This window comes from Megascapheus bottae, chromosome 3, assembly GCF_031878675.1.
Source record: "Megascapheus bottae isolate mThoBot1 chromosome 3, mThoBot2.hap1, whole genome shotgun sequence".
NCBI lineage: Eukaryota > Metazoa > Chordata > Mammalia > Rodentia > Geomyidae > Megascapheus > Megascapheus bottae.
Window position 1 is genome coordinate 37,580,391 of NC_143511.1, and position 9,458 is coordinate 37,589,848.

The window sequence follows — 9,458 nt, forward strand, 5'->3', positions numbered from 1 at the left end:
TGAGCTGAAGAGCTAAGGGACAATGCCCAGGCCCAGAGTTCAAGCCCCATGACTGGCAAAAAGAAAGAAAGGAAGAAAGAAAGAAAGAAAGTAAGTGCCACTTAACAGTAGCTGTGACCTTTACTAGAGGGACAAAATCAACTTGCAAACTGTCATGGAGGCTACCCCAAACTCACTTTGTACCAACTGTAATTTCTTTCTCCCCTACAATGATCAAATAAGAGCCAGAGGAGGAGTCGAGAGAGAGAGAGAGAGAGAGAGAGAGAGAGAGAGAGAGAGAGAGAGAGAGAGAGAGAGAGAGAGAGAGAGAGAGACAGAGAGACAGAGAGAGACAGAGACAGAGAGAGACAGAGAGAGGAAAGAGAGAGAGACAGAGAGAGAGAGAGGGAGGGAGGAAGCTGAAGAGCTCAGGGGCAACACCCAGGCCCAGAGTTCAAGTTCCAGGACCTACAAAAAAAATTAAAATATTTTCAATAGGAAAGTCCCATGCAACATGCTGCAATGTTACTGAGCTGTCTGTGGCCCAGACAACAGAGAAAGTAAGTTCTCATCCAATTGCTCTGGAAAGACTGTATACTAGGGCAATGCACGAGTCAGTGGAATAAATGGTTTTGAACCGGGGCCAGGAGTTTGCCCTAGTGGTAGAGTGCTTGCCTAGCATGCACTAATACCTGGGTTCGATTCCTTGGTACCACATACATAGAAAAAAGCTGGAAGTGGTGCTGTGGTTCTAGTGGTAGAGCTCTAGCCTTGAGAAAAAACAGCAACAACAAAGAAGGTTTTGAACCACATTTGTTCCAGATGTGATTAATTTCCCCTAAAGTTTCTTACTCCAACATGTTTGCTGTGGACTTTTTCCCCAGATCTGAATCTGTGTTTTGAGAGCTGGGATGACCTCATGGAACCTCCTCAAGAAGTTTCTGGACTCTGAGCAAGGAATTCTTAGCCTGCACAGCAGGCCAGGAACCATTTTCGGCTCAGCCTTGCATGCTGATATAATCAAGCTCTGTTTATGCAATGATTCTAGGCAAAGCCTGGCCACGGTGGCATTAAAGGTCAAGCAGCCACACTTTCTCGGCTCTCTGGGTTCTGGCCATTCTGTGCTTCTGAACAAATATTGTTGCTTTTAGAATGCTACCCTTAGGATACTGGATTCCATGGAGTGTCCAGAGGCTCCTTCATACCGCCAGACTCAAAGCAAAGGAATTTGTTTCTCTAAATTTTCCAGAGTTCCAGAGCTGTGTGGAAAATTCCAGTTACAGAAACAGACAAACTGCCAATAGGGTAATTTTTAAAAATATTTATCCATTCCTCTAGAGGCTGGGAGCTCACAGACAGGACTTTGACTGTTCTGATTCTATAACTGGTATTTTTATGATGTTGTCTAGTTATCAATATTAAATAACGATAATATATGAAATTCTAAGAGAACACTTAAGTACACATCAGTACAAACTGTGGAGTAAAGGCATCAAGTCTTATTTTTTAAGGTTTAAATCATAAGGCACTTGTTTTGACTTATACTGGCACCATGTTTATTGGTACCTCATTTTCTCTGGAAAAGCCTTGTCTATCCTAGCGACAGTATCTGTCAGTGAATACTTTCTGATTCACTCTAATTGAATATGAAGTCTTTTTCATTTAGGTACAGAAATACTGTCTTGTCCCTTTGGAAAATAGTTGTATTTCTCAATTAAAAAAAAAAAGTCAGGCCTGGAATTTGGCCTAGTGGTAAAGAGTGCTTGCCTAGCATGCACAAAGATCGGATTCGATTCCTTGGTACCACATACATAGAAAAAAGCTGTAAGTGGTGCTGTGGCTCAAGTGGTAGAGTTCTAGCCTTGAGAAAGTCCAAGGACAGTGCTCAGGCCCTGAATTCAGTCCCCATGACTGGCAAAAAAAATTAAAAAAACAAACCAAACCTCTTTTTTTTTTTTGTTTTTTGTTTTTACCATCCCTCTTCTTTTTTTTTTTATTGTAATTAGTAAAAGGGTTACATGATATTTGCCAGATAGAAGGTGCATTAATTCACATACATTGATACCCTTTCGCATGTCTTGGTACCCATTTCCCTCCCTCCCCCCACACCAAACCTCTTATTTCCATTTCTTGGAGTTCATTTTGGTAAGCATGTTTTGAATGATCATGTGTATATAACTATTGAGACCTTGAGATCCTTTTCTAAGAAATATCCTCCTTTGGTCTCACTATGTGATATTTCTCAATTTTAAGTCCCCAAAATTGGAACGTGTACTGAATCTTCTCCTTGGACTCCTAGAGGGCAGAGTGGAAGTGTAAGAGCCAATCAGTTCCCCAGTATTGTATAAGATAGGGGCTTTGTACATGACTGCCTCTGAGACTTCATTATATATTGAGGAGAACAGCTACACTTACCTTTTATCACTTTCATACAATTGACTAAAATCTATATAACAGCAATTCTTTTGACCTTTTAAAACTTTTTTTCTTAGGTTTAAGACTTGGACTCAAACTCAGTACTTGAAGTTTTCACTCTTTGGCTAGTGCTCTGTTTCCTGAGACAACTCCAATTCCTAAGCCTTATTTTATGACTCCTATCAAACACATATGGTGTCCTATGTTATTAGTTTACAACCAAATGTATATATAGGAAATGTTTTCAGCAGGAGTGCACAATGAAAAGTCCATTGAAATGCAGTGTTAATACTTTTTAGGTATAAAGGAAAGAGGGGAAAAAAGTCCTTTGCTACTCAGCAAGAAAAAAAAGACATTTGAAATTCAGGCCTAAATAGATATAAAGATTTGGGGGAAAAAAAAAACACTTTTGGTGATGACACACATGTATCTATACCTACAGTCCCACACTCTAAGACTTTTTTCCTTTCCTGGGGCTTGGAGTCAGGGCCTGGGAGCTACCCCTGAGCTTTTGTACTTAGGGTTAGCACTCTATTACTTGAGCCACCGTTCTACTTCCAGTTTTCTGGTAAGGAATTGGAGGTAAGAATCACATGGACTTTCCTGCCTGGGCTGACTTTGAACCACGATCACCAAATCTCAGCCTCTTGAATAGCTAGGATTACAGGCATGAGTCATTGGCACCAGTCCTGGGGACTGAACTCAGGGCCTGAGCACTGTTCTTGGGCTTTCCTCAAAGCTAGTACTCTACCACTTGAGACACAGCATAACTTTCAGCTTTTCTATGTAAGTGGTACCAAGGAATCCATCCTAGGTCTTCATGCATGCTAGGCAAGCACTCTATCACTACGCCAAACTCCCAGCTAAGCCTCTTATCAAGAATCAAAAAAAGTACCTTCTATTATCAAAGCAAAAATAGCATTTGGGAGAATTTGAGGAATTGAGATAGCAAACAAAAATCACCTCTGATCTCATTCAATCACAAACATTTTCGTTTTTACCCTTCATAAAATAATGGCGTGGGTGATCTGGACTATCTAAACTTGCTTTTATATTATGTGACTTCAGATTCCTAACAATTTTAGAGTAAAATCTTCAAACTTTGTATTTCAAACTTTGCATTTTAAAATTTGTATTAGTTGTGACATAGCAAAGTTTAATGTGCTCTAATTCACACCTATTTTGTAAATGAGGAAGATGCTGTGATTCTCTATTGTGGTAAGTGAAATGTGCTTTCTGTTTGGGGGAGGGTCAAATAATTCTTTGGCAGGCAGACTCATCTATTTAATGCTTAGCCCTAGCAACTACAGAGATTCCTGTGGGATCTAATTTCCACGGAAATCAGGAACTCCATCTCCATGCAGACATTCCCTGATATCATTCTTCCTATAGGTAATAGCACCTGGAAAAGTTCTAGCTTGCTTGGGTTCTTTCTTAGTAAATGTATTCCTTGGTGATTTAGTGAAGTAAGTATTCCTTAGACCCTTCTGGGGCTCAGGGGATGAGGAAAGATGTACAATTACACATGTTTAATTGCTAAAATATTGCCATCAGACTAAATCCTTAGAATCATTCCTGTATCTATTCCAGAATATAGTCTACTGCCAAGTCCAGCATTAATCAATTAGCAAATTAGGCTCCAACTATTCATACAAATATATTTGTATAACATGTTCCAGTAAAATTTTGTTGTGTAATCCATTATCTGAAATGTAATAGCTTATTACAATTAGACATGGTATTATGATTTTTTAGGCTAGCATTTTTTGTTTTGCTTTTTAATTGAGAGAAGCTTTTCTTCTATTTTTTACTAAAATTTTTTATTAACACTGATTTTTTACATCATATTTTAAATGTCATGTTTAACAAACAAGTATTCAAGAAGAGAATCTCTATATGCAATCACTGGCACATAAATTTTAGAACATAATTAAAATTAAGCTGAGGGTTTGAATGTCATAGATACATATCAATCTATATAATATTATGTCTATAGTATATATATCCCATCATATATTTTTATATCTATGTAGTTACATTTATATCTCCAAGACCATCCCTATAACCTTGGGTACCCGAATATTGAGTCATCGCTCTTGTACTGTTTGGATCTAATATCCACATACCAAGGAGACCATGCTGTAGGCTAGCAGTTTTGAGCTGGGCTTAGTGAAAGCGATTCATTTCTGTACTGCAGGGTGTCATTCATGCATTTGCAGCCAGCTTATAAGTTTCATCAGAGGACATCTGGTTTTATGGCCTCATTCAGAGGTCTAAGACCCCTGAATATTGTGGGAATTGACTCTAGGAAAGTCCTAAAGGCCATGAGGGCTGGGAGCCCTGTGGTTTAAAATGAATAAGGATCTTCCTTGTAAGGCCATTGTCTCATTTGTGGTTATTACAGTTAATTTCAAGCAAGAGAAGCCTATGGCCAGTAAACAGGAAAGGGGAGGCCTCTTCCATGAGGGAGGGAAGCCTAGGGATGCATGAGGGGCTCAAGATTCTTTGCTTCATCCACTTCCACCCAAACGTCCTAGACTCAATATCCTATTCCTTTTAAGAATTGTCCAGATGTTCACAGAGGAGCCTAGCCATTCTGTAAGCAGTTGATTTGGGTCTGGATTTACCCTGGCCCCCCAATCACGTCTACTTATTCTTTTATCTGGAAAAAAAAAAAAAGACGAATTCTTTCAGGGCCAATTTAGAAGGCCACTGGCATTTTGCAACTGATTTGAAGTGAAATCTTGAATCATGAGGTTTTCTTTTTGCAAGCAAGCTAGTGTAATCATAAGCCATCATCTTACTTCACATTCCTGAGAATCAGCTCTAACTACCAAGATGATCAATTGCAACTACTACTTTTTCTCCAAAATGCTTCTTTCTATTGGCATTCAACCCTAGCAAGAAAAGATGATAATGCAATCAATTATGGTGCCAGTGCATGTAACTGAATACCAACATCCCATTCTTCAGAAAATGATCATGTATCCACTTTGAAACCACTGGGAGAAAGATCACTAGATGAGTATTTGAGGTGGTCTTTTGTCTAGTTCTATCCAGACCATGTGAACTGAAAATAAGGATTATGATAGATCTCCAAATAGGCACTGATGCTGGAGAGGCAAATACCAAAATCCTCTATAGTTGACTATAAATTAGTTTATTGCCTATGATGCTGGAAGTTTGAAATGGCTGATATATGGTCTTTATCTTCAAATAATTCTTAATTCTTCTTTGAGTCAAAGTTCAATTCAGTCCTTTTGTCTGCTAGTTATTGGGACCAAAGTAATAGTGTTTGTGCTAAGATTGTGTAAGTTCCCATCTGTGGACTTTTAATGAAAAAAAATAAAAACATGTTAGGCTGGGATGTAGCTAAGTGCTTGCCTAGCAGTGTCTTGGGCTCAATTCCTAGTACCAAAGAAGAAAAGACCAAGAAAAAAAATATAGTTAGAAAAAATGCTAGAAACTATTCTTTTTTAATTTTTAATTTTTATTGTTATTATAAAGGTCACATACAAAGTGGTTACAGTTAAATAAGTCAGATAATGAGTAAATTTCTTTTTGGATGTCACCCCTTCCCTCTCTCCCAGTTTTTCCTTCTGTCCCCACCTACAAGTTGTATAGTTCATTTTCAACATAAGAAGTCTAGTGAGTATCGTTGCTGCTAGAAACTTATTCTTTTTTTTTCTTTTTTCTTTTTTTTTTTTTTTTGTCAGTCTTGGGCTTGAGCTCAGGGCCTGAGCACTGTCTTTGGATTTTCTCAAGGCTAGAGCTCTACCACCTGAGCCTCAGTACCACTTCCGGCTTTTTTCTATGTATGTGGTACTGAGGAATCAAACCCAGGTCTTCGTGCATGCTAGGCAAGTTACCACTAGGCCAAACTCCCACCCCGAAACTTATTCTTTAAAAAAAAATCAAACAAACAAACAAACAAAACCAAGGAAAGTTAAGTTACTCATAACATTTAACTAGTAAGGGCCATTAACTAAATCTTAAGATTCTGAAAGCCAGCTGGGCGTGGTGGCTCACACCTGTAATCCTAGCTACTCAGAAGGCTGAGATCTGAGGATCAATGTTCAAAGCCAGCCCAGGCACAAAAAGACCTGAGACTCTTATCTCCAATTAACCCCTAGAAAATGGGAAGTGGGGCTTGGCTCTAGAGTAGAGGGGTGGCCTTGAGGTGAAGAGCTCAGGGACAACACCCAGGCTGAGTTCCAGCCCCATGACCCCTTTCCCCCCCAAAAAAAGATTCTGAAAACCAGCCATAAGAACAAGAGATCTGGTGTCCTGTGACACAGTCAAGCCCTTATCTATGTAGTACTTTGGAATTAATCTATGTCTCTGGGTTTCTCTCATGGCCTGAGGTACTAGATGCAGAAATCAGGCTTTGGTTCAGCTTTGTTGCCTAAGAGCGCAATACAAGGACTGACACTTCAAAGATGTGGAATTGAGAGCTGAGAATTTGGCTTAGGTTCCTTGCCTAGGGTAGGGTGCTTGCCTAGCATGCATAAAGCCTTGGGTTCAATTTCTCAGTACCACATATACAGAAAAGGCCAGAAGTGGTGCTGTGGCTCCAAGTGGTAGAGTGCTAGCCCTGAGCAAAAAAAGAAAAGAAAAGAAAAGAAGAAGCTTAGGGCCAGTGCTCAGGCCCAGCGTTCAAGCCCCATGACCAACAAAAAAAGTAAGAGGTAGCTAATGGGATAAAAGAGAGAAAAGAAGAAATCTGTTGCAGGCTTGCTGCTCTCCCTGCCATACTCCGGCTGCCCTGATGGACAGAAATTTCCGAAGCCATAAGCCAACATAAATCTCCCCTTCCTGATAATGTTTTTATCAGGTGTTTTGTTACACTGGTGAGAAAGTTAACTAACACAAGGTCAGAATCTACTTTGCTGGCCTTTACAGAAATATGGTTGAACTCAGCTGCCCCCTGTAACACATTTATCTAGAACTCTACATTCCCAACCCCCACCATCCTTTTAAGAGATATAAACTACCAGAGAGAAAGTAGCATGTTTCCTGCTTAATTTTGTTTGTCTTATAAAAATAGAATTCCATATTTAAACAGCTGCAAATAGAACAGAGGAAGCAACTAATGCCCAGAATATTGAACTTTAGCGCTTAAAGACAAGGCTGCTGGTCAAGTCAGACAACTTCCCGGGAATTCAGTTTCCTCTTTTCTTTATGATTCAAAACTTGAAATGCTTAACTAATCAACGTATTTAAAATTAAAATCAAGCTGGGTGCCTTTGACTCACACCTATAATCCTGGCTACTCAGGAGGCTGAGATCTGAGGATTGCAGCTCAAAGCCAGCCTGGGCACAAAAATCTGTGAGACTCTTATCTCTAATTAATCACCAGAAACCCAGAAGTGATGCTATGGCTCAAATGGTAGAGCTCTAGTCTTGAGCTAAAGAGCTCAGGGACAGAGCCCAGGCCCAGAGTTCAAGCCCCACAACCAACAACAACAACAAAATTAAAATCATTCCTACAAGGATTTCCCATCATTCTGAATTCCTTTTGGTCTACTGTTCTATATCCATTCATCAAACACTTCATTGCATGTAGCCTTTGGTAGTTTCATAGTTTATTCTAGACAGGGTGTTACTACTTCATAACCCAGGCTGGCCCCCAAACTCCACATCCTCCCTTTTCTGCCTCTTAAATGCTGGGATAAGAGGGCATACATACTCCACTACATCTGACTCATTTGCCTTTTTTTTTTTTTAACAATATCCCCTATGTGATACATTTCTCAAGTTTGTTAAATGGTTCAAGGTGGAATATATTGAGTACAATGTGTTGTCTCCTTCACACACACAGCAAACTGGCATTCAGATACCAAGATAAAATATGATAGACTCTTGGGATTAGCTATACTTCTCCCTGCCCTGCAAAGAAAGGGCACTATTGGCTCACTCTAATTCACTGATGATGTCAGAATGGAGAGGTCGTGGTTGATCTGGATTGAACTTTTTGTTTTTGTTTTTTTTCCTCCTGGATTGAGGGGGGATTGGAAGGGGGTGAAGATGGCATCAGACTGGCAATTTTCCTGAACAGCACAGCTCTTTCAAATGTCACTTCCACCATCAAGCATTCATATAGAAATTATTCTTCCCTTCCCTTTATTCTGAGAACCCTCAGCAAAGTGTGTGTGTGTGTGTGTGTGTGTGTGTGCGTGTGTGTGTGTGTGTGTGTGTGTGTGTGTGTTGGGAAGACCCCCTTCTACTCCCCAGATGGCAAATCTTACCATTTTAGAAGGTGGTTCCGAGGACAACTGCCCTGAACACTGATTGCAAAGGCCAAACGCAGCTCATCATACGAGCTCATCATATGAGTCACATGTGCCTCACATGCTCAGCCACAGCCCAGTCATGCGTGGTGTACACAGGCCCCCGTGATGTCTGATGAGACAGGCAGGATGCTGGCAACCCCAGGGCTTCTTCAAATTTTCACTAGGTCAGCTTTTCTTTCCGTTTTGCTTTAGATTCTTGTAAAAGCATAGGTGAAATTTTGCACCTAGCACAAAAGGAAAAACCCAAGTTGTGCATATCAAAATTGTTTCCAAACAGTCATTATATCTGTTATCTGTGTGACCTTTTGACTTTCAGTAGAAACTCTAAATTCTAAAATTCTGACTTTTTACTCAGTGTTTAACGTTTTGTAGGTTAAAAATGTTAGATGTATAAGTTTCTAGACTGAAACCAACAAATCAGCTTTTATACCTTTCAATAGAGGGAAAATATTGGAAAAATATAGAGAAAAGAAAAATGATTTCTAATCTCATGCCACTTGCAAGGATAGTGATGCTTACTATCATTCTAATTTGAAAATGAGGAAGCAGAGAAGAAGAAGAAGAAGAAGAAGAAGAAGAAGAAGAAGAAGAAGAAGAAGAAGAAGAGGAGGAGGAGGAGGAGGGGGAGGGGGAGGGGGATGAGGAGAAGAAGGGGAGGAGGAAGAGGAGGGGGAGGGGGAGAAAGAGGGGAGGAGGAGGGGAGAAAGAGAGAAGGAGGAGGGGGAGGAGGAGGGAGGGGGAGGAGGGAATGTGAGTTTTTAAAATTTCTTC

The 9,458-nt window shown here is 40.0% G+C and overlaps 1 long non-coding RNA gene across 1 annotated transcript in view; it reads right to left on the minus strand.

Moving 5' to 3' along the window:
* Window positions 1-8,749, minus strand: part of LOC150065372 (uncharacterized) — a 57,714-nt gene extending 48,965 nt beyond the window's left edge. The window contains exon 1 of the long non-coding RNA XR_016534952.1: window positions 8,643-8,749. This is a non-coding gene — a long non-coding RNA (uncharacterized LOC150065372). The remainder of the gene's footprint in view (window positions 1-8,642) is intronic.
* Window positions 8,750-9,458: the final 709 nt, after the last annotated feature.